The sequence below is a fragment of the Mesoplodon densirostris genome, chromosome X (genome assembly GCF_025265405.1).
Source record: "Mesoplodon densirostris isolate mMesDen1 chromosome X, mMesDen1 primary haplotype, whole genome shotgun sequence".
NCBI lineage: Eukaryota > Metazoa > Chordata > Mammalia > Artiodactyla > Ziphiidae > Mesoplodon > Mesoplodon densirostris.
The window spans coordinates 55,535,577-55,560,919 of NC_082681.1; the positions used below are offsets into that span (position 1 = coordinate 55,535,577).

The 25,343-nt window shown below is 37.7% G+C and overlaps 1 protein-coding gene and 1 pseudogene across 4 annotated transcripts in view; both read right to left on the minus strand.

The window, feature by feature from the left end:
• Window positions 1-25,343, minus strand: part of DIAPH2 (diaphanous related formin 2) — an 894,195-nt gene that overhangs the window by 524,444 nt on the left and 344,408 nt on the right. The gene's annotated exons all lie outside the window — the stretch shown is intronic.
• Window positions 20,311-25,343, minus strand: part of LOC132482572 (uncharacterized) — a 32,357-nt pseudogene continuing 27,324 nt past the window's right edge.

Below are 25,343 nucleotides of genomic sequence, written 5' to 3' on the forward strand. Positions count from 1 at the left end.
CAAAATCACGCTACCTCAAACAATTTCAGTGTGATACAATTAAAGAAATAGTTAAGTTCCTAGTAGGGGGCAAGATGTTACGCTAGGAAGGGAAAGAGTTCCATGAAACAGTCACTGACTTTAATAAACCTACGATATCCAACATGCTTGCCAAATTAACATTTTAAAGTTTTATTTAAAAAGTGACTGCCTATACCTTCCCATGTCTCTGTATGCCATGCATGAATTATTTAATTCATGACAGAATTCAAATCAAACATTTAATTTCCTTTCTAATATCCGTTATTATTAATGATATTGATTATTCTATTATTTCCTATCTAATGAGTGCCTTAGGTTATAGATCTCCATCTCTTAAATCATAATAACTCTTCAAGGTAAATATTCTGTTTTTACTATAAAAAAACCTAGGCTCAGAGCAGTGAAGTAACTTTGTCCATCCAACAAGTAATAAATCTGGATTTCAAACCCACATCAGTAGAGCGTTCCAGTTCATATTCCTTCCACCACAGCAAGGTGCCTCCCTTAGCGTGTGAACTAACATATGTAAAACATGAAGCAGAGTGACTGGCTCTTAATAGGAACCTTCTTAAATGCTAATTTCCATTCAATGGCCTCCACCAATCACTCTCAAATACTGCACTACATGTTATCTAACCCAGTGAGCTACAGAAAGAAAAGGGCTTCAGTAAAGTTACAAGTAAGCATACCAGACATCCCAAATTCCATCTCTAAAGATGATAAAGGAAAAACCTGGTTTAACAAAAAGAACAGAAATGAATCCATGAGTCTATCCACTGATATATTTAATGGTGATTGAAGCATGACACAATGACTTAACTGTTTCCTAAAGACAAGGATGATTATTTGCTGGCAGTTTTCTGGGCTTGCCGTCCAGTGCATATGGTCATTATCAGTTTGAAAATACAGAATCTCGGTATGAATTTTGCTTAAGTAACTCCAGTAATTTATAATCCACAGTAAAAATGAACACTCAAAAGATAATATAAAACCTAGCCTTCTATACAAAGTGGAATGAAATTTCCCTGGCATAAAATACCTTTGGGAATGAGTTACCTCTTGGCAAAATAAAGAGTATCAAAATAATAACAAAAAACCTGTCAAATACAATAAGGGAGAAGACACTGCATTTTCAGCAGTTATTAAATGCTGGAGTTTACCACCACATAAAGACTCATACAGCTACATCGTCAATACTTGGCCACATTAAAACCTTTTAAAGCATGTAATCAATGAAACTGAAATGCATAAACACACATAAAAAAAAACTACTTCAAGCTGATCACTTGAAAAATGAGAGAACCATTCTATTAAATGAGACATAAACCAAGAAGTGTCTGTTCTTTTTTTTCTTCACTCCTTCCTGGAAATTGTCTTATTGCTTTAAGGTATGAAATTACATAACACCAGATATGGGTGATCTCACTATCCTCCAAGTCTATATTAATATATGTGTGTTGCATATATATCCATAATATCATATGCATCAATACAGGAAGCTACTGAATTACTCCTTATTACTAAAACAGTTCTGGAAACTTTCTCTTCAAGACCAAAGACTTCCCTGATAATCAAACCTATGCTTCTGACCAGCCTTTGATTTTCCACACTGTATTCTCTACCTACTCCTTAAATATTAGTGATCCATGCTTCCAGCTTTTTTTTTTTTTTTTTTTTTTTTTGAGGTACGCGGGCCTCTCACTGTTGTGGCCTCTCCCATTGCAGAGCACAGGCTCCGGACGCACAGGCTCAGCGGCCATGGCTCACGGGCCTAGCCGTTCTGTGGCATGTGGGATCTTCCCGGACCGGGGCACGAACCCGTGTCCCCTGCGTCGGCAGGCGGACTCTCAACCACTGCGCCACCAGGGAAGCCCCAGCTTTTTATTTTATATTTTCACCCTGTGTGATCTGCTCCCCTGACTTTGATCATTAATCTATGTGCTTATGTTTCTTGCATCTTTATCTCCAGCCCAGGACTTTCCCCTGAGCTACAGACTCATAAATCCAATTTCTTACTTCTTCCACAGGATGTACAAATAAAGATGCTTCAACATGAACTCAAATCCAGTAAAGTGAAAAGTGGTTTGCCTGTTCCCTACATGTGTTAAAGGTATCATAACCCAATTATCATACAAGTAAGAAACCATCAAGTCATCTTTGACCTTTCTCTTCCTAAGCCTATGCCACACCCTGTAAAATTCTGCTTCCCTTTCTACTGTCTTGTTTACAGCCTTCCACAATTATTGCTTAGATCATTCATTCATTAATCTATTTATTCTACAGCTATGCACTATGGTAGGCAATATGAATGCAAAAACGATTAAAGGACAGCCTCTGTCTTAGGAAAGAACAAATGAGTAACTCCAAAAATGTAATGTGTATGAAAGAGCTATGAATTTAAAGTAGTCTCCTGGATTTTCGTTTTGAATTTTTTTCATTCTACTCTGTTTTTTTCTACACATTCATTACTGTGGTTACCTTTGAAAAATATTATGATCCTACTACTTATACATGATTTTTTTCACTACCTTATAGGATAAAGCTTAAGTAATAAGCATGGCATTCAGGGCCTTTCAAAACCTCACTGGTAAGTAAAGTAATAGCCCCCAGATAGCCCAATGATCCAGCGATACCAGAGTACTCACCATTCCTGGAAAAAGTCAGTAAATTCCAAGCCTATATGTCTTAGCTGAAAGCTCTTTATGTCCCATTCCTTCTGAGCCTGAAAACATTTGGCTGGGCTAAAATTTCATCTCCTCCAGGATGTCTTCCTGAACTCTTCCAAGCAGAATTAATTACTCCCTCCTCTGGACCTCTACAGCTTTTTGTTCCTAGCATAGATATAGCACTTAATATACTGCCTTATCATTAGTTTAGATAGCCAGCTCCCTAATTAAATGTGAGCTTCTTAAAGCCATCAGCCATATCTTGACCATATTTGTATCACTGGAAACTAGTACTAACTTGGTACATAACAGGCATTTTTAAAACATGCTTGCAGAATTGGATGAAAGTACTACATGGTCAAACCATAAAATTCCTTAAAATTCTATGGATTAGAAATGAAAACATATTCTAATTTAACAAATTAAAAGCCAGCCTTTCCAGAGTTATTGGACATCAACCCTTATATCCATAATTAAATTACTTTTAAGGTGACACAGCTATTCATTGCTGCATATTGCATTTAATAATGGTGATTCGATGGTTGATTTGTTTTCTGTTTCCATCACTAGCATGAAACTTAACAGCTGGCATATGTGTTTCCCTGGTAAAACCCATTACTGGTGGCAGATAACAACTAAGATGGATTTTCCCATGGCAAAATCCTAGTGTCAAGTCACTCTACCTGATAAGCAGAGCCTCTGTGAGTGCTTCTAGAGCCTGAAGCAACTGCATGCAGGCAGCTTTCACTGAATGCCCTCCAATCCTGAGCTGAAAATGCAGAAACCACACACATATACACAGAAGCACACATGCATTCATTAAGGGCCTGTTAGTACGATACTGTTCTATGTAGACTGAATTGATTTTTTTCTTGGTCTCCTCCCCACCTTTTTAAAAAAATTCTTTTGTGAAAGAGGAGGGGGATAATTTTTCTGTGAAAGTGGGACTAGAAACTATACCTGTTGACAAAACATAGCCCTTGGAATCACCTCTTAAATCACTGTGATTCTTCAATAGCTCGTTACAATTTTTTTTCCTGTTCTAAAAATGAACATTAAAATGTAACTAAGTTGGATCAGAAAAAGACTGGACACCACAATTTCTGTATTCAAGTATGAATGTCTCATGTTTAGGAAACTACAAAATAAGAATAAAGTCATTTTGAGGTGTCACGTGTCCACAAAAAATGGGTCACCTGAACTTCTGTTTCTGAAAGTATGGCAGAATATATACTCTGATTTACGCCCCACTGAAAGAACTAAATGTGATGAATCTTTTAAAAATAATCTTAAAAGCATAATCTGGCCAGAAAGTAAGGAATACCTGGAAGCCAAAAACTAAGTGAAAGAACTCAGAGAGGTAAACATCATTAGACCTTGAGTGAATTTGCTAAAGCCAGATGAACTTGAGCTTGTTTCCAAGGCATCAAGTATGGGGGAATGGGAACCAAGCCCAGGGCCTGATCAAAGCTGAAAGAGTAATAATAGAACATGGTCCTAAAAGCCCCAGAAGACTACAACTCAGTTTAACAGTAAATTAGAAATGAACTTGCTCATCTCCCAAGGGGCCTAAGAAGAAAACTGCCCACATCAAACCCTGGTGCTAAATGGAGAAGGTAAAAATCTTCTCTGAGAATTCCTAGTCAAAAGCCAGTCCTCATACAGCCTGAATTCACACTTCCTCCAGTCTTAACTTAAGCCAAAATTTTAACATGATTCTAGGTTGGTAGTAACCTGGCAAAAGAAATATGAATCTCCTCTGAAGGATATTAACTCTCACATGAGGCCTTAAAATATTCCCACAGATACATGTACAAGAAATAACATATTTAATATGTTTAAAGAAATAAGAGGGATTAAAATTATTAATAAAGAGCAAGATGCTATTAAAATACTAATACCAATACTCAGCAGATCTGCAAAAGAACCAAATGAAATTTCTTAAAACTAAAAAAAAAAAAAAAAAAGTAACAATTAAAATTTTAAAACTCAAGAAGGGGGCTTCCCTGGTGGAGCAGTGGTTGAGAGTCCGCCTGCTGATGCAGGGGACACGGGTTCGTGCCCGGTCCGGGAAGATCCCACATGCCGCAGAGCGGCTACGCCCGTGAGCCATGGCCGCTGAGCCTGTGCGTCCGGAGCCTGTGCTGTGCAACGGGAAAGGCCACAACAGTGAGAGGCCCGGGTACCTCAAGAAAAAAAAAAAAAAAACTCAAGAGGGTTGGTTTACCAGCAGATGAAACAAAGATTAAGAGAGATTCATGAAGTGGAAGATACAGCTGAAGGAATGTTCTAGAATGTATCACTTAAGCAATAAATACATAGAAAATTTGAGAGGTTAAGTGAAATGCAGCATAGAGTGACAAGGTATAATTTTTATAATTCAATTTTCAGAAGGTCAGAAAAGGGTGAATGGGACAGAGGCAATATTTGAGGAGATAATGGTTGATAATTTTCCAATATTCCAGAAAGACACAAATACACAGATTCAGGAAGCTCAAAAAACTCCCAAGTAGGATAAATAAAAAGAAATCAACACCTAAGCATAGTGATGTAAACTCTAATACCAAAGATAAACACATGATCTTAAGATCAAATACACAGAAAAGACATTACCTTAAAGGTAACAAACATAGAATGAGAGCTAACCTATCAATAACAACAGAAGCCAAAATTGGGGGACTGATCTCTTCAATGTGCTGAGAGAAAATAATAACCCAGAATATCTAGACAAAATATTTTTCAAAATAAGATATTAAAAAGGCATTTTCAAAAAAGCAAAACCTAGAACTCTGCCACCAATAGACCCTCACTAAAAGAAATTATAAAGGACATACTTTAAGGAAGGAAAATGACTCTAGAAGGAAGGTGGAAAATATATGAAGCCATGTGGAGCAAAGAAAGGGGTAAACATGTGGGCAAATCTAAACAAATAATGATGTCATGAAACAACTGCAACAACAATACCAGTTTTGTAGATGATGGTGTGTATATCCCACGACCCAGCAATTTCACTCCCAGGAATATACTTTAAAAGAATTTCCACCCAAGACTAGACTGGCATTTCTAAGCCTACTGGATAGTTCCTCCTGGATGCTGAGAACTAGCAACTCAATCTCATGGTTTCCAAGACCCATTCATCATCTTCCTCTGAGCCTGTTCTTCCTCTCTCTTTCCCTCCCCTAGTTACGTTAAAAGTATCGTCATTTTCCCAGTCACATAGTCTTAAAATTCCAGACTCACCTTTAACTCTTACCTATACCCTACTACACAACAATAATAAGTTCTCTAGCCCGAGAGATTCTAATTTAAAGTGACAATTCTTATTCAGGCCCTCAGGCCCTTTCACCTTAGCAACTCCACTAAATGTCTTTAAAAACAGCCTGGCTCAGGTCAGTCTTCTAAGATCCCTTAATGCTTCCAAATTTCTTATCAGTTAAAATCAGGATTTCTTAGTCTAGCAATTAAAGGCCCTCATAATCCAGTTCAAACATATCTTTCTAACACCAGTTTCTGCCATTTCCTCTAAAGTGTCCCCCTCCTTCCATCTCTAACATGAACTCTACAGTCTAGCCACATGTTAACACACCTGCTGTTGCCTGGGGAAAAGAACATTATAAGCTCCAGGTTTTTCAACATAAAATTTGTTCCGCTGAAATTTTTTTTTTCCTTCTCAGCCACATTACTTAAATACCTGAATCTCACTCATCCTTAAAGGCCCAGCTAGCTTACCTCCACTTTCATGACACTGTCCACTATCTCCCCTTCCCTCATTCCCTTAAAACCAGCACCACTTCATCTCAATCTCACCTACACGACTTTGCTATGTTTGGTATATTCTTATTAGCTGTGTGAATGTCTCATTCATGAAAATTAAGCTCCTAGATGTAAGGGTCCAAGTCTAACTTAATCATCTTGGTAGATCTCACAATGCTTAGCAAAGTAGCTTTCATGTAGCTCAATAAATATTGTTTGAACTGATCAATAAATTGGCCTTAAAAGCACATATTCAGTAATCACTAAATTGATGACCTATAAACTGAATCATGAGCATCCCAAATCCCTGTTCTTTGTCAATGTTTATTTTTAACCAAAGCAGCTAATGAGGTAAAAGATAAAAAATCAGGTTGGCCCAAGTTCTTTACAGGCTATCTCATCTCAGATGAAATGGGGAAAATGGTTCTTCTTTAGCCTAGGTAGGTGATTTACTATAGAAATGAGCCATGGAAATGAAGCTGGCTGTGGTTTTCATTTTCTTTCTTGTAGGTAAACTTTTGAGCTAATTATAGAAATCCCACATTATTCTTGAAAATATATTCAACTACTTAACAGAAATGTCCATCTAATTCAAAGGTTTTGGTAGATATATCCCCTAAGCTTCCTTTGGGGGGCAGGGGCCAAAAAAAAACCAGGGAACAAAGCAAGACAGTTTTATACCAGCAAGATCACAAAGAAATAGATATTATGAAGTGTTAAACTAGAGAACAGATATCTGTGTCTCTTTCTATATATTTGAGAGTACTTCAAACTCCAAATTCTGCAAACATCTGCTAAACATACCCCCCAAACCCACCAAGCCAGCAGCTGTGTGATCTATTCATATTCCCACTACCACCTGGAAAAATGCAAATTGTATAGCCTTGTTCATAAAAGAAAATAAATAAATGTCTCTGCTGAATTTCTATACTCCCTGTATCATCAAAGTTAACAGCCCTGCCAAGGGAGATTATACAATTAAGAATTAAAATCTTAATGACTTAAATATTCTAATCAGTCTTTGATATCACCTTAATTATATGATAGATGGCCAGAAAGGGAGAAATGTGATGTCCTGTAGAAATTTAAAGTCTCTTTAAATCAATAATAAGAATGAGAGTGAAAGTATATTTAACATTTATATTATCCTAGATCTACCATAGGACCAGACACTAAATATAGTGTTTTAAGAATTTATGTAAACTGATACTTTAAAAAATCATTCTGTAAACCTACAAACCATGTTACCTCCTTCCTGCCACATGACTGTTAATTCAAGATACAATATTCCACATAATTTGCTTTAAATTTAGCAAGTAACATTACTGAGAGTAATGAATGCATAGATAATCATTGAGACAGTATGAAAAATAAAATAGAAGTAAGTGCCAAGTTTTCCAAAGACGAGACAAATCAAAGGAGAAAGGACTACAAAAAAATTATAAATCAGATGGACATATTAAATAGGATCCTGAGGCAATGATCTAGTTTAATGTAACACTCAAAGAGCATAACAAAGTTCTTCTGTTCCCTTAAGCTAAGCGAACATCTTTGTATGGTTTCACAAAATTGACACATTTAAATAAAGTCCAAAGATGACTCCAGTTTCAATGTTAGTATTCCCTTTCCAGAGAGGGAAAAAAAACAAACAAACATGGCTCAATTATTTGTAAGTTGTTGATGTCTCATATAGATTGGGTCAATCTAAAAGAAATTCTTTAAATATACTATCATAATTATGCTACTACTACTTAATGAACCAAGTGAGAATACATAATTATGCATAAAGCAAGAGGCGATAAAAGGAAAAGATGAATCAAAAAGAAGCACTGGGCCTCCCTGGTGGCGCAAGTGGTTGAGAGTCCGCCTGCCGATGCAGGGGATACGGGTTCGTGCCCCGGTCTGGGAGGATCCCATATGCCGCGGAGCGGCTGGGCCCGTGAGCCATGGCCGCTGAGCCTGCGCGTCCGGAGCCTGTGCTCCGCAACGGGGGAGGCCACAACAGTGAGAGGCCCGCATACCGCAAAAAAAAAAAAAAAAAAAAGAAGCACTGGTTAAAGAAAAAATACCTCATTTGTACATGTCAGGAAAATGTTTCAAAAAGCAAGCACTTGAATTGTCACTGTCATGTCAAAGGGGGAAATGGCACACCATCAATTCCAAAATATGTTTTAGAGAAAACTTAATAGCTAAAAATATAAGATTTTAGGAAGAAATATATTTGGAGAGAAGAGAGATAAAAAGTATTATCTGTTTTCACTACCAGATATGGCACTGGTAATGAACAGAGAGGGAAAACTTCAAATGTCATTATGTTATAAACTTCAAGCTCTGACCTTATGCCTTAGCAACCTAACAAGTAATGTATCTTACAAGGTGGTCTAATGTGGTTTGGTAGGGAGGGACCATACTCTATTATCAGCTTCACTGGAAACACCAGTAATTCAAACAACTTTTAAAGAAATAGAGCTCCCTGCACAATGCCTTGAATACAGTAAGTGCTCACTTAATGTCTTGAGCATAAAAGAACATATCTAAGTGTGTTAACTAGGTTTCTGTTGCTGTAGCTCCATGTATGCTGATTTCTAGAAAGGTCAATTATCAAGTGATGCAAGAGTGAAGAGAAAAATGTAAATGCTTAGGAGGAAGAAAGGAATTCAAATAAACAGGGTGATTTCAGAAAATAAAGTAGAACACGGAATGCAGGAGTTTTGAATTGAATTTTGAATTTAATTATTAATTTTATTGAATAGGTAGGAGTTTGTTTCATCAACTGTTATTTCCCAACTACCATAAAGATATGTTCAGAAAAATCAAAGAACTATTTATACACAGAACAAACTCTATGAAACTCCATAACCTGAGAGATATTTTTATGTTGAAAATATAAATTCAAGAAGAGTTTTGTTCATCTGTAGTACTCCATAGTGGATTATTAAAGTTACTGTTTAACTGAAACTTTCTGAGGTGGAAACAGATTCTGTTTTCTCACTAAAATCCCTTGTCTAATTCTGTTTGATATTTTAATTTCTCATTTTATTAACTATGTTATCAAAGCAACTCAAATAGAGTACTAATATACGGCCATTACACAAGTTGGCAGTATTTTCTTTATGTTAGGTCAGGTAAGTACTTGCTACTTCCTCACCTTACATACTAATTATTATTTTTTAAATTAAACTTATTAATTATAACTAGGCTACCACATATGGGTTTGAGGTTTCATACCTCTGTCACACCAATGGGACATTCGAAAAGTGAAACCCAATGATTTGGGTAAAAATGTCATATCCTAACTACATTTTTAATGCTTTGCGCTCTGTTGATTTAAATTGTTTTTATTTTCCTTCATTCCAGTAACAATGACCACATACCTAGTATCTAGGTATTGCTCTGTCATACGATTCTCCACTAAAAGGAATCAGATTCCTCAGAGAAATAGCTATGCCATGGCTATAGAAGAGTAGGCACAAGATGAAACTAAAATATCTTTATATCAGCAAGTAAGGTAGTGCTAAAAGTGTAGGGAGGAGGTAGGTATGTCACAAGGATAGCTTAAGGGGGTTCCCTCTGACCAAATCTGGGAAAAGTTGAGCACCAAAATCATTCAGTAATGCATTATGAACCACTGCAAAAGAGGATTTTATAAGTCCGTAGTGATAACAAATCAATCATTAAGTAGATACATCAATATACTGATCGATTGATAGATGAGAAAGGAGAGGTCTTGCTTACAACAGAATGCTGATTACCAAATGTGTGGAGGGAGGTTGGAAAATCATCATTTTACAACCATTATGGAAAATATCGGATAACCGAAGGGAACATTTTGATGACAAGCAGGAGATCTGCATGGTCTTCAAATGTCTCTCTACACGCTGCTTACTAGTTTCGAAGGAAAAATAGTAATTACACACTGGAGAAATCATATAATACCTCGACCAAGTGATCAAAATGAATGCTATCTATGAGGGACAGACAGAGATTGTGTGCCTCTAGATGTGATACTTGAAACAGCATGACCTCTGTATAATTCTGACCAAGAATGCATATCCTAAATCTAATCATGAGGAAACATTAGATATATTCAAGATGAAAAAACATCCTGTTAAAGAAAAGGAGATACATATTGCTCAAAAATGTCAATGTTTTAAAAGACAAAGAATGGCTGTGGAAATGTTCCCAGATTCGAGGAGGCTGAAGAAGAAACGGAGCCAAAGATGATGATGGGGTTGATGGGAGAGGAGTGAGATAGAAAAAGATGGGAGGGCGGAATGAGGTCAACAGTAGGTGAATCTGGGTAAAACATATATTCGAGTGTTCTTTGAAATATTCTCACAATTTCTGTCAGTATGAAATGATTTCCAAATAAAAACTTAAAATATAACTCATCTTTCCTTAGTGTTTCTTAGTTTACTATGTTATGCTATTTTCCTGGTCTTATTTTAAAGATATGCCTATTTAATGATATTTATGATGATATATATTTAATGATGCCATTTAAATGATATTACAGAATAAGAGGAAAACCTGAAGCATTAAATCACACCATCACTAACAGCTTGGAATCCTGTATCAAGGGGGTACAAATATACATAGCATATATTTATATTTGTCTACACTAAAAGCTAAGATACAAGTTTCATAGAAATGTCTCAAATTTATTTTCATAGAATCATAAAACAGAATCAGAGGATCCCTTAAAAATCTTTTTTTTCTACAACTTTATTGGAGTATAATTACTTTACAGTGGTTTGTTTCTGCTTTATAACAAAGTGAATCAGTTATACATATACATCTTTTCCCTTACCCCTTCCCTCTTGCGTCTCCCTCTTTCCCACCCTCCCTATCCCACCCCTCCAGGCAGTCACAAAGGACTGATCTAATCTCCCTGTGCTATGCGGCAGCTTCACGCTAGCTATCTACCTTACGTTTGGTAGTGTATATATGTCCATGCCTCTGTTTCACTTTGTCACAGATTACCCTTCCCCCTCCACATATCCTCAAATCCATTCTCAAGTAGGTCTGTGTCTTAATTCCTGTTTTACCCCTAGGTTCTTCATGACATTTTTTTTAAATTCCATATATATGTGTTAGCATACGGTATTTCTCTTTCTCTTTCTGACTTACTTCACTCTGTATGACAGACTCTAGGTCTATCCACCTCATTACAAATAGCTCAATTTCGTTTCTTTCTATGACTGAGTAATATTCCATTGTATATATGTGCCAAATCTTCTTTATCCATTCATCCGATGATGGATACTTAGGTTGTTTCCATCTCTGGGCTATTGTAAATAGAGCTGCAATGAACATTTTGGTACATGACTCTTTTTGAATTATGGTTTTCTCAGGGTATATGCTCAGTAGTGGGATTGCTGGGTCATATGGTAGTTCTATTTGTTTTTTTTTTTTAAGGAACCACCATACTGTTCTCCATAGTGGCTGTACCAATTCACATTCCCACCAGCAGTGCAAGAGTATTCCCTTTTCTCCACACCCTCTCCAGCATTTATTGTTTCTAGATTTTTTAATGATGGCCATTCTGATTGGTGTGAGATGATATCTCATTGTAGTTTTGATTTGCATTTCTCTAATGATTAAAGATGTTGAGCATTCTTTCATGTGTTTGTTGGCAATCTGTATATCTTCTTTGGAGAAATGTCTGTTTGGGACTTCAGCCCAATTTTGGATTGGGTTGTTTGTTTTTTTGTTATTGAGCTGCATGAGCTGCTTATAAATATTGGAGATAAATCCTTTGTCAGTTGCTTCATTTGAAAAAATTTTCTCCCTTCCTAAGGATTGACTTTTGGACTCATTTACAGTTTCCTTTGCTGTGCAAGGCTTTTAAGTTTCATTAGGTACCATGTGTTTATTTTTGTCTTTATTTCCATTTCTCTAGGAGGTGGGTCAAAAAGGATCTTGCTGTGATTTATGTCATAGAGTGTTCTGCCTGTTTTCCTCTAAGAGTTTGATAGTCTGTGGCCTTACATTTAGGTCTTTAATCCATTTTGAGCTTATTTTTGTGTATGGTGTTAGGGAGTGATCTAATCTCATAAATTTACATGTCCCTGTCCAGTTTTCCCAGCACCATTATTGAAGAGGCTGTCCTTTCTCCACTGTACATTCCTGCCTCCTTTATCAACGATAAGGTGACCATATGTGTGTGGGTTTATCTCTGGGCTTTCTATCCAGTTCCATTGATCTATCTTGCTGTTTTTGTGCCAGTACCATACTGTCTTGATTACTGTAGCTTTGTAGTATAGTCTGAAGTCAGGGAGCCTGATTCCTCCAGCTCCATTTTTCGTTCTCAAGATTGCTTTGGCTATTCTGAGTCTTTTGTTTTTCCAAACAAATTGTGAAATTTTTTCTCCTAGTTCTGTGAAAAATGCCAGTGGTAGTTTGATAGGGATTGCATTGAATCTGTAGATTGCTTTGGGTAGTAGAGTCATTTTCACAATGTTGAATCTTCCAATCCAAGAACATGGTATATCTCTCCATCTGTTTGTATCACCTTTAATTTCATTCATCAGTGTCTTATAATTTTCTACATACAGGTCTTTTGTCTCCTTAGGTAGGTTTATTCCTAGATAGTTTTTTCCTTTTGTTGCAATCGTAAATGCCAGTGTTTTCTTGATTTCACTTTCAGATTTTTCGTCATTAGTATATAGGAACGACAGAGATTTCTGTGCATTAATTTTGTATCCTGCTACTTTACCAAATTCATTGATTACCTCTAGTAGTTTTCTGGTGGCACCTTTAGGATTACCTATGTATAGTGTTATGTCACCTGCAAACACTGACAGCTTTACTTCTTCTTTTCTGATTTGGATTCCTTTTATTTCCTTTTCTTCTCTGATTGCTGTGGCTAAAACTTCCAAAACTATGTTGAATAAGAGTGGTGAGAGTGGGCAACCTTGTCTTATTCCTGATCTTAGTGGAAATGCTTTCAGTTTTTCACCACTGAGGATGATGTTGGCTGTGGGTTTGTCATATATGGCCTTTATTATATTGAGAAAAGTTCACTTTAAGCCTACTATCTGCAGGGTTTTTATCAAAAATGGGTGTTGAATTTTGTCAAAAGCTTTCTCTGCATCTATTGAGATGATCATATGGTATTTCCCCTTCAATTTGTTAATATGGTGTTTCACGTTGATTGATTTGCGTATATTGAAGAATCCTTGCATTCCTGGAATAAACCCCACTTGATCATGGTTTATGATCCTTTTAATGTGCTGTTGGATTCTGTTTGCTAGGATTTTGTTGAGGATTTTTGCATCTATGTTCATCAATGATATTGGCCTGTAGCTTTCTTTCTTTGTGACATCCTTGTCTGGTTTTGGTATCAAGGTGATGGTGGCCTCATAGAATGAGTTTGGGAGTGTTCCTCCCTCTGCTACATTTTGGAAGAGTTTGAGACAGATAGGTGTTAGCTCTTCTCTAAAAGTTTCAGAGAATTCGCCTGTGAAGCCATCTGGTCCTGGGCTTTTGCTTGTTAGCAGATTTTGAATGACAATTTCAATTACAGTACTTGTGATTGGTCTGTTCATATTTTCTATTTCTTCGTGATTCAGTCTTGGCAGGTTCTGCATTTCTAAGAATTTGTCCATTTCGTCCAGGTAGTCCATATTATTGGCATAGAGTTGCTTGTAGTAATCTCTCATGATCTTTTGTATTTCTGCAGTGTCAGTTGATACTTCTCCTTTTTCAATTCTCATTCTATTCATTTGAGTCTTCTCCCTTTTCTTCTTGATGAGTCTGGCTAATGGTTTATCAATTTTGTTTATCTTCTCAAAGAACCAGCTCTTAGTTTTATAGATCTTTGCTATTGTTTCCTTCATTTCTTTTTCATTTATTTCTGATCTGATTTTTATGATTTCTTTCCTTCTGCTAACTTTGGGGGTTTTTTTGTTCTTCTTTCTCTAATTGCTTTAGGTGCAAGGTTAGGTTGTTTATTTGAGATGTTTCCTGTTTCTTAAGGTGGGATTGTATTGCTATAAACTTCTCTCTTAGAACTGCTTTTGCCGCATCCTATAGGTTTTGGGTCATCTTGTCTCCATTGTCATTTGTTTCTAGGAATTTTTTTTATTTCCTCTTTGATTTCTTCAGTGATCACTTCGTTATTTTGTAGTGTATTGTTTAGCCTCCATGTGTTTGTATTTTTTACAGATCTTTTCCTGTAATTGATATCTAGTCTCATAATGTTGTGGTCGGAAAAGATACCTGATACAATTTCAATTTTCTTAAATTTACCAAGGCTTGATTTGTGTCCCAAGATATGATCTATCCTGGAGAATGTTCCATGAGCACTTGAGAAGAATGTGTATTCTGTTGTTTTTGGATGGAATGTCCTATAAATATCAATTAAGTCCATCTTGTTTAATGTACCATTGAAAGCTTGTGTTTCTTTATTTATTTTCATTTTGGATTATTTGTCCATTGGTGAAAGTGGGGTGTTAAAGTCCCCTACGATGAATGTGTTACTGTCGATTTCCCCTTTTATGGCTGTTAGCATTTGCCTTATGTATTGAGGTGCTCCTATGTTGGGTGCATAAATATTTACAATTGTTATATCTTCTTCTTGGATCGATCCCTTTGTCATTATGTAGTGTCCTTCTTTGTCTGTTCTAATAGTCTTTATTTTAAAGCCTATTTTTTTCTGATATGAGAATTGCTACTCCAGCTTTCTTTTGGCTTCCATTTTCATGGAATATCTTTTTCCATCCCCTTACTTTCAGTCTGTATGTGTCCCTAGGTCTGAAGTGGGTCTCTTGTAGACAGCATATATATGGGTCTTGTTTTTGTATCCATTCAGCCAATCTGTGTCTTTTGGTGGGAGCATTTAGTCCATTTACATTTAAGGTAATTATCGATATGTATGTTCCTATTCCCATTTTCTTAATTGTTTTGGGTTCGTTATTGTAGGTCTTTTCCTTCTGTTGTGTTTCTTGCCTAGAGAAGTTCCTTTAGCATTTGTTGTAAAGCTGGTTTGGTGGTGCTGAACTCTCTCAGCTTTTGCTTGTCTGTAAACATTTTAATTTCTCCATCAGATCTGAATGAGATCCTTGCTGGTTAGAGTAATCTTTGATGCAGGTTTTTCCCCTTCATCACTTTAAATATGTCCTGCCAGTCCCTTCTGGCTTGCAGAGTTTCTGCTGAAAGATCAGCTGTTAACCTTATGGAGATTCCCTTGTGTGTTATTTGTTATTTTTCCCTTGCTGCTTTTAATATGTTTTCTTTGTATTTAATTTTTGATAGTTTGATTAATATGTGTCTTGGCGTATTTCTCCTTGGATTTATCCTGTATGGGACTCTCTGTGCCTCCTGGACTTGATTAACTATTTCCTTTCCCATATTAGGAAAGTTTTCAACTATAATCTCTTCAAATATTTTCTCAGTCCCTTTCTTTTTCTCTCCTTTTTCTGGAACCCCTATAATTCGAATGTTGGTGCATTTAATGTTGTCCCAGAGGTCTCTGAGACTGTCCTCTGTTCTTTTCATTCTTTTTTCTTTCTTTGCTCTGCAGTCGTTATTTCCACTATTTTATCTTCCACATCACTCATCCATTCTTCTGCCTCAGTTATTCTGCTATTGATCCCATGTAGAGTATTTTCAATTTCATTTATTGTGTTGTTCATCATTGCTTGTTTCATCTTTAGTTCTTCTATGTCCTTGTTAAATGTTTCTTGCATTTTGTCTATTCTATTTCCAAGATTTTGGATCAGCTTTACTATCATTATTGTGAATTCTTTTTCAGGTAGACTGCCTATTTCTTCTTCATTGGTTAGGTCTGGTGGGTTTTTATCTTGCTCCTTCTCCTGCTGTGTGTTTTTCTGTCTTCTCATTTTGCTAACCTTACTGTGTTTGGGTCTCCTTTTTGCAGGCTGTAGGTTCGTAGTTCCCGTTTTTTTCTGGTGTCTGTCCCCAGTGGCTAAGGTTGGTTCAGTGGGTCGTGTAGGCTTCCTGGTGGAGGGGACTAGTGCCTTTGTTCTGGTGGATGAGGCTGGATCTTGTCTTTCTGGTGGGCAGGTCTGGTGGTGTGTTTTGGGGTGTCTGTGGACTTATTATCATTTTAGGTAGCATCTCTGCTAATGGGTGGCATTGTGTTCCTGTGTTGCTAGTTGTTTGGCATACCGTGTCCAACACTGTAGCTTGCTGGTCATTGACTGAAGCTGGGTTCTGGTGTTGGGATGGAGATCTCTGGAAGATTTTCGCCGTTTGATATTATGGGGAGCAGGGAGGTCTCTTGTGGACCAGTGTCCTGAAGTTGGCTCTCCCAGCTCAGAGGCTGAGCACTGACTCCTGGCTGCAGCAACAAGAGCCTTTCATCCACACGGCTCCTCAATTTGGGACGATTTGTTGTCTATTCATGTATTCCACAGATGCAGGGTACATCACGTTGATTGTGTAGCTTTAATCTGCTGCTTCTGAGGCTGCTGGGAGGGAGAGATTTCCCTTTCTCTTCTTTGTTCTCACAGCCCCAGGGTCTCAGCTTTGGATTTGGCCCCTCCTCTGTGTGTAGGTCACCGGAGGGCGTCTGTTCTTTGCTCAGACAGGACGGGGTTAAGGGAGCAGCCACTTCGGGGACTCTGTCTCACTCAGGCCAGGGGGGAGGAAGGGGCATGGAGTGTGGGGCAAGCCTGCGGCGGCAGAGGCCAGCGTGACATTACACCAGCACAAGGCATACCGTGCGCTCTCCCGGGGAAGTCGTCCCTGGGTCCCAGGACCCCAGCAGTGGCAGGCTGCACAGGCTCCCCGGAAGGGGGGGTGGACAGTGACCTGCGCTCGCTCACAGGCCTTTTGGCAGTGGCAGCAGCAGCCCCAGCATCCCATGCCCGTCTCTGGGGTCCGCACTTTCAGCCGCGGCTTGCGCCCGTCTCTGGAGCTCCTTTAAAAGCAGCGCTCTTAATCCCCTCTCCTCGCGCACCAGGAAACAAAGAGGGAAGAAAAAGTCTCTTGCCTCTTTGGCAGGTCCAGACATTTTCCCGGACTCCCTCCCGGCTAGCCGTGGCACACGAATCCCCTTCAGGCTGTGTTCACACCGTCAGCCCCAGTCCTCTCCCTGCGCTCCGACTGAAGCCCGAGCCTCGTCTCCCAGCCCCGCCCACCCCGGTGGGCGAGCAGACAAGCCTCTCGGGCTGGTGAGTGCCAGTGGGCACCGATACTCTGTGCGGGAATCTCACTGCTTTGCCTTCCGCACCCCTGTTGCTGCGCTCTTCTCCGTGACTCGGAAGCTTTCCCCCTCCACCACCCACAGTCTCCGCCCACAAAGGGGCTTCCTAGTGTGTGGAAACCTTTCCTCCTTCACGGCTCCTTCCCACTGGTGCAGGTCCCGTCCCTATCCTTTTGTCTCTGTTTATTCTTTTTTCTTTTGCCCTACCCAGGTACGTGGGGAGTTTCTTGCCTTTTGGGAGGTCTGAGGTCTTCTGCCAGCGTTCAGTAGGTGTTCTGTAGGAGTTGTTCCACGTGTAGATGTATTTCTGGTGTATCTGTGGGGAGGAAGATGATCTCCGCATCTTACTCTTCCGCCATCTTCCCCGGAAGTCCTTAAAAATATCTTAACACAGCCTCCCCATGTTTCTGTGTATGAAACTGAGGTCACACAGTCACAGAGAACCAAGACTAAAACACTAGGACTCCCTTTGAGCCTTGTTACCTCCCAATATATAATCTTGGCTAACCTGACCAATCTAAACTGTTTCAAGTAAGTCCCTTACAGACCATTCCTATGAAACAGAGTAGAAAGCACATTTCATCTCTGAAATCATGACTGTCATGTTATTTTAAAATCATTTTTTCTTAAAGAGGAGTATGTAAACCTAACTGATCAATCTAAGCTTGACAAATTGATTATAATCATAGCTAGCCATCATTGTCATTCCACTTAAACTGTCCTCATTAAATGTACCATCCAAACTAGATAAACACAATGGAATCCATTTTCATTGGGCTACCTCTAACAGTGCATGAGTTATCTTCATTCAGTCATCAGTTTATAAGGTAATTCGTTTGCCAATGTTTAATTTTCATATTACCCTTGTGAGGTAAATAGGTAGTAGCTAGCATAATCCAGCTACACCATTTTTTTCCATTATCTTCAGATCTCTTGGTCACTCCCCTTCATTTACTGAGGACTTGACCAACTGAGTTTATCTTTTTGTCCACTTTAAATTCTTTTGTTTTCAATGACTTTATCAGCCACATCGCAAACCTATCTAGTCTCTCAATTTCCTGTGCTTCTTTAAATCTCTGTTGTACTGAATTCAACTAAAGCCATTCAATCCCATGGCTACACCATGGTCACCAAAAATAACTCAACCACCTAAATCCCAATTCAATCACAATATCTGATGATCTTTTCTCCCATAGTTCCTGCTTAATTGATTAAGTAACCCTGCTGAATCAATCTCTAAGTGTCATTGAAACCACCAGTCCTTTGACCCACCATCCATCATTCCTCTCCTGTCCTCAGTTTTCTCCCCCTCTAGTTTAAATTCCAAGGCCAAATAAGTATTACTAGGCATTAGTAATCATTTTCTAACATACCATACTCAACGCACTTTCCTATTAATGCTTCTACTCTATTTCCTAGGCCTGCATTTTCACAGCTGAGTATTTCTGAAAAAAAAAATGACATAACTGGGAAGAGTCATATCACTCTAAAGTAATAATCATCAATTTCAAATGAATACTCAATATTGCCCAGCAATGGTGGCAACTCTATACCAACAATTATTTCAGTTTTTTCATATGATCTACTCCTCATCAAATCATACTGTTGCTAAACTGTTAGGTGATAACCCTGATGACTAACCCATGAGAAAACAGAAATCACTAATCAAATGGAAACATTCTAATCATGCCACTAGCAAATAAACCTGCATTTACACCACCTCCCTCTTTCCTATTATAAAGGAGAAAAGGATTCTCCTATCAAAGGTAAGTTCTTCTACATATGGATCTAGTATTCTTCTCTTTTCAGTTTTTTTTAATCACTCTTCTATATCTTCAACCTTTCTTTCTCAACTCTATTATTCCCAACAGCATTCAAAGATGCTTTAGCATTTCCCATCTGAACAAAAATCTTAAATCCCCTACTAACATACACCCTGCAGATACCACCCTCTCTGTGCTCTTCCAGAACCAAGCCTCTCAAGAGTTATCTAGCCACAGTGCATACACCTTCTCACCTCCTATTTCACTCTTCAACTCACTCCAACATGGCATCTAGGTCAAACTCTATTCTGAAACTTCCTAAGGGCATCAATGACCCCAATGTTGCCAGCTCAACTGATATTTCACAGTCCTTCTCCCTAATCTGTCAGATCATATCTTCCTTCTTGGAACATTTTCTTATCTTGGTTCTCTGACACCATATTATTCCACTTTTTTCTGGCCATACTCTGCTCGATTTCCTTTGCTGAATCTTCCTCCCTTCTCCAATCTCTAACTGATAGAATACACCAGGGCTTGGTCCCATACTTCCTTTCCTTCTACACATACACATTATCAAAAAGTGATTTCATGCAGACACATTATTTTAATATGATCTGTGTGACAATGATCTTAAATTGATATCTTTAGCTATAATTAATCTTTGGAATTCCAGACTCAAATCCAACTACTTACCTGACATCTTCACTATGATCTCTTCCTAGAAGGTATCTCAAACATAACGTGGCCAAAGCAAAATTCTTCATTCCTAACCCTGACCCTACCACTAGCCAAGTCTTCCCTTTCTCAATAAATGGCACCATCATCCAGTTGCTTGGGCCAAACAATTAGGAGTCTTTCTTGATTCTTTTTTGTCTTTTATCCCACACATCCAGTTCATCATCAAGTCTTGTTGACTCCAGCCCCAAGACATATCTCAAAAGCAACTAAAACTGAACAATACAAACTGAGAAAGAGTGGGCTGGAGAAGAAGGAAACCCAGAGAGTATGGAGTCATGTATAAATGTCCTCTATGAGAGCTGGAGTGATCAGCTATATCAAATGGTGCTGAGAGGTTAAAACAATAATTACAAAGCAAACATTGAAGGTCACTGGTGATCTTGACAAGAGTAGACTCTGGAGTGATGGGGATGAAAGTTTAGTTGGAGGGGACTGAAGAAAGAGAGTAAGATGAGAATGCAAAGTCAGCAACTAACATAGAAATCTTTCAAGGGGTTTTGCTCTCTGGAAAGCATAGAGATTAGTAACAGCTGCAGAGGGTGATGAGGTCAAGAGTGGTTCTTTTTTTTTCAAGAGAGGAGATACTAAGGCATGTTAGTATGTGGCTGAAAATGATCCATTTGTGATAAAAAAAAATAAATATAGCATGGGGAAAGGAGATAAATCACTGAGGAGTGGGAACCACTGCACAAGTGGACAGGCTATTTTTCCACAGGTGGAGGGATTCTTTTGATCCACAGTCATAGGAAAAGGTACACTTATAGATGCAGGGCAATTTGGTAGATTTCACAGGGGGAGATGAAGGAACTCTTAATTGAGTGCTTCTAGATTTGTCAAAGAATTGTGAGGCGGGTAATCAGAGTGTGCGTGTATATCTGTTTGTCTGTATGTGTCTGTGTGGTGTGTGCTTTGGGTATTGAGAACTTGGTCATGAAAGAGGTTAAAGAAAAGGTATAAATTAGCTATGTTAAAGAGAAGATACTAGGCAATTTATTAACACAAGGCAGAACTGAGTGTCTATTTGGTCATGTATAAGGTTTTCTAAAACGTTTTTTTTAATTGAAGTATAGTTGACTTACAATGTGCTAATTTCTGCTGTATAGCAAAGTGACTCAGTTATACACATATATACATTCTTTTTTATATTCTTTTCCATTATGGTTTATCCCAGGAGACTGGATATAGTTCCTTGTGCTATACAGTAGGACCTTGTTGATTATGCATTCTATATGTAATAGTTTGCATTTACTAACCCCAAACTCCCAGTCTATCCCTTTCCCTCCCCACTGACCTTGGCAACCACAAGTCTGTTCTCCACGTGTGTGAGTCTGTTTCTGTTTTGTAGACAGGTTCATTTGTGCCATATTTTAGAGTCCACATATAAGTGATATCATATGGTATTTGTCTTGTGTAAGATTTAACAAAAAATTTTATATAAATATAAAATATATGTCTATATAGTGGATTTTCTTTTACTGCCAAATTAGAATTTCTTATTATACAGCAAAGTATTTTTGAAAGATAAAACATCACATATTTCCATTGTTGTATGCCCAGACAGAAACTCTGTTATAATAGTTCACAAATGAAATGACATTCTTGTAGACAAAAAAGTTATTCATTTTCCTTTATACAAGTCTATCTCTGTATAGAGATGTCATGAATTAATTTGAAGATACAGAAGCATACAATTAATATTGCACCGTGGTAAAACTATACTCATTTCAAACATGTTTCTATTATTCTGTGGTTTACCATTACATGATCAGAAAGCATTATGTCTTAATGTCAAGAGTATTTATTTAAAATTATATCAAGTAAGCAAGTTGTATTTACAATACCAGCAGCACTGGCTGCAACTGTTTGCCTTCCTTTTAGCATTTTAATTTAGAGCTTTCTAAATGCAAATTAGGCAAAGAAAGTCTCTGTTCACTAGATGGTAAGTAGTTTTTTTTTTTAATATCTCACCTGTATTAGCTGTGTTATTTTATTGGGAGTATACGTACAGACAGCCTTCATGCATGGCCCTCAAAATAATTTATAAATATTAAAAGCACACCTACAATTCCCTCCTCCAAAATCTCTGCAATGTACCATTAAAATTATCCTCCAGAAAAGGCAAAATATCACTATGTTTACCTAAAGAAGTAAGCTGTTGATTACTTTTTTCTTATTGAAACATTCTCCTTTCTCACTGGGGGGACAATGTGGTTTCCTGTTTCTCACTCCTTTTTGATTGTTCTTTTCATCCTCTTAATTGGCTGTTTGTTCTTCTCTGTGTCCATGACTTTGGCCTTTCAAGTCTCTGCTCCATTTTTATTACAGGGAACTAAAACACTGGGGCTAAGTAGCAGAGGGAGTTTTCAAAAAGTCATCAAATCCTCTCCCTCTGTCAAGCAAAGATAGCAAAGAATTCAAGAGATAAAGCCTTTTGTGAAAAATGACTCATCTTAAGTTCTCCAAAATTGAAATGCTAAAACTGGTGAAGCTTGTCCACATTCACAAAAAGGAATTCACTCATTTGAAAAAATACCAACAGGGAAAACAGTCTAATCCCAGTAACATTTGCAGCCATAAATATATGAACTTTATTATCAAAAAACAATGTCCACTTGATTTTGCCAGCTTTCACTCTAGATAACACAAAAGAAATCTCATTTTAAACATCTAAATAAGTAAATTTGCACTATCAAAACTAATGTCCATGCATTTTAATCTATAGATACTGTCAGACAAGTGTGGTTTAAAAATCCAAACTTTGGGCCTCCCTGGTGGCGCAGGTGGTTGAGAGTCCGCCTGCCGATGCAGGGGATGCGGGTTCGTGCCCCGGTCTGGGAGGATCCCATATGCCGCGGAGCGGCTGGGCCCGTGAGCCATGGCCGCTGAGCCTGCGCGTCCGGAGCCTGCGCGTCCGGAGCCTGTGCTCCGCAACGGGGGAGGCCACAACAGTGAGAGGCCCGCGTACAGCAAAAAAAAAATAAATAAATAAATAAAAATCCAAACTTTAAGGTTGTTTAAAAAATAAAAGCATCTTCATGTGGCACATATATACAATGGAATATTACTCAGCCATAAAAAGAAATGAAGTTGAGTTATTTGTAGTGAGGTGGATGGACCAAGAATCTGTCATACAGAGTGAAGTAAGTCAGAAAGAGAAAAACAAATACTGTATGCTAACATGTATATATGGAATCTAAAAAAAAAATGGTTCTGAAGAACCTAGGGGCAAGATGGGAATAAAGATGCAGGTGTAGAGAATGGACTTGAGGACATGGGGAGGGGGAAGGGTCAGCTGGGACGAAGTGAGAGAGTGGCATGGACATATATACACTACCAAATGTAAAACAGATAGCTAGTGGGAAGCAACCACATAGCACAGGGAGATCAGCTCAGTGCTTTGTGACCACCTAGAGGGGTGGGACAGGGAGGGTGGGAGGGAGATGCAAGAGGGAGGAGATATGGGGATATATGTATATGTATAGCTGATTCACTTTGTTATACAGCAGCAACCAATACAACACTGTAAAAGCAATTATACTCCAATAAAGATGTTAAAAAAATTAAAAAAATAAAAGCATCTTCAATGGAATTTATAGCTACTTAAAAACAGCTGGTTGAAAAACTGATTTATTTTGACCAGTTACGGTGAGTTCCAAATTTTAGCAGTGGTTTTCAGCATAAACTCAATTAAATTTTTCCTCAGTGCCAAGTAGCAAACAAAATAAACAAGATGATAATAAGCAATAGTTTCTCCAGTTTCGTGATAATTGTTTCATTTCTTTTATTCTTATGGGACTGTCAAAGTTGAACTGACCTCACAAAACAAAAATAAGCACAAATAGGATTTCAGTCCTTTAGGTTAACACACACAGACAATAAAGGTTGCTATTATTATAGTAAAACTCAAAGGTCAAGCATTCTTATTTTAAAATGTAATATAGTTAAAAGAATTTTGACTAGACTTTATTTTCAATGACTGACTCAACTATTTTCTGGATTTTATCTTATGACATTAGAAATGGTCCAATAGTCACTCAATGAAAACATAAATCAGAAGCCTGAGAGGGAGAAAATAAAGTACTAGCTTCCCGATTTACATAGAAAGAGGACTGTAGTTCTATACTGAATAGGAAATTTTCCCAAAGCACAGCCATTAGCTATGAAAAGAAAGCTCTCTCATGTTCAGTAAATTCATGTAAGAAACATTAGAAATGTATTCATGGATCAAGAAGAAGTCCAATTTGGTCTATGACAATATTACAGTCATTATTATAACAACAAATTACTAGTGACTAATGGCAATGTTTTCCATGTACATTATTCTATTTAATCACACTAACAACCATATGAGAAAGGTATTATTATCATGACTCAGAAGAAACTGAGATTTAGAGAAGGTAAAATATTTTCTCTTGGTTGCATAGCAGCTAAGATTTAAACTCAGATTTCCTAACTTCAAATCATATGTTCTCAATTAAACTCTTGCTGGAACAATAACAACTAACCTCTGCAAGAGCAATAGTCAGCAGATTATGTAAGAATTTACCAAGAAATTATGCTAACGCCTAGCCTGGAGGCATCATGGCCAGCTAGTCAATGTATAATCTTACAACTAAAAAGAAAAAAGAATGATAGAACTAGAAAAGAAAATAAATTAACTCAAATAAGTCTATATTTATACTCCTCATTTCTGCTGATATTTACTTACTTATTATTTATTTATTTATTTGGAATGCTTTGTTCCACTAAAAAAAATTGATCCACCCATTCAGGGAATGTAAATATTAGAATTCTTTTTTACTAACTGATAGACTTATTGCAGAAAATTTACAAGGGGAAATTCATTAAGTGAAGTCAAAATTTCCCATTAACTTACACTTCCCCAGAAGCAAGGAATAATTAGTTTCAAGGAAAAATACTGCTTTTTCTAATGCCTCCACTAACTTCTAATAAGGAAGACATGAAGAAATGTCCATCACAAACAGGAAAATGCCCAGAACGGCCACCAATTAAAACAGCCCCCATACATCATTTCCTTGCAAATAAATGTCTGAAATATAATTGGAACAGGCCACCCCTGTGGAACTTAGGGAAACACTTCACAAGCAGAAATCTAAAGTCAGTAATCAGTTATTATACCATTTGGTCAGCAAAGGGTTTTCCCTTTTAAAGCCTTTTGTCACACATTACCTCATTTCATCACTGAGGTGCATAGGTTGGTGACTTCCT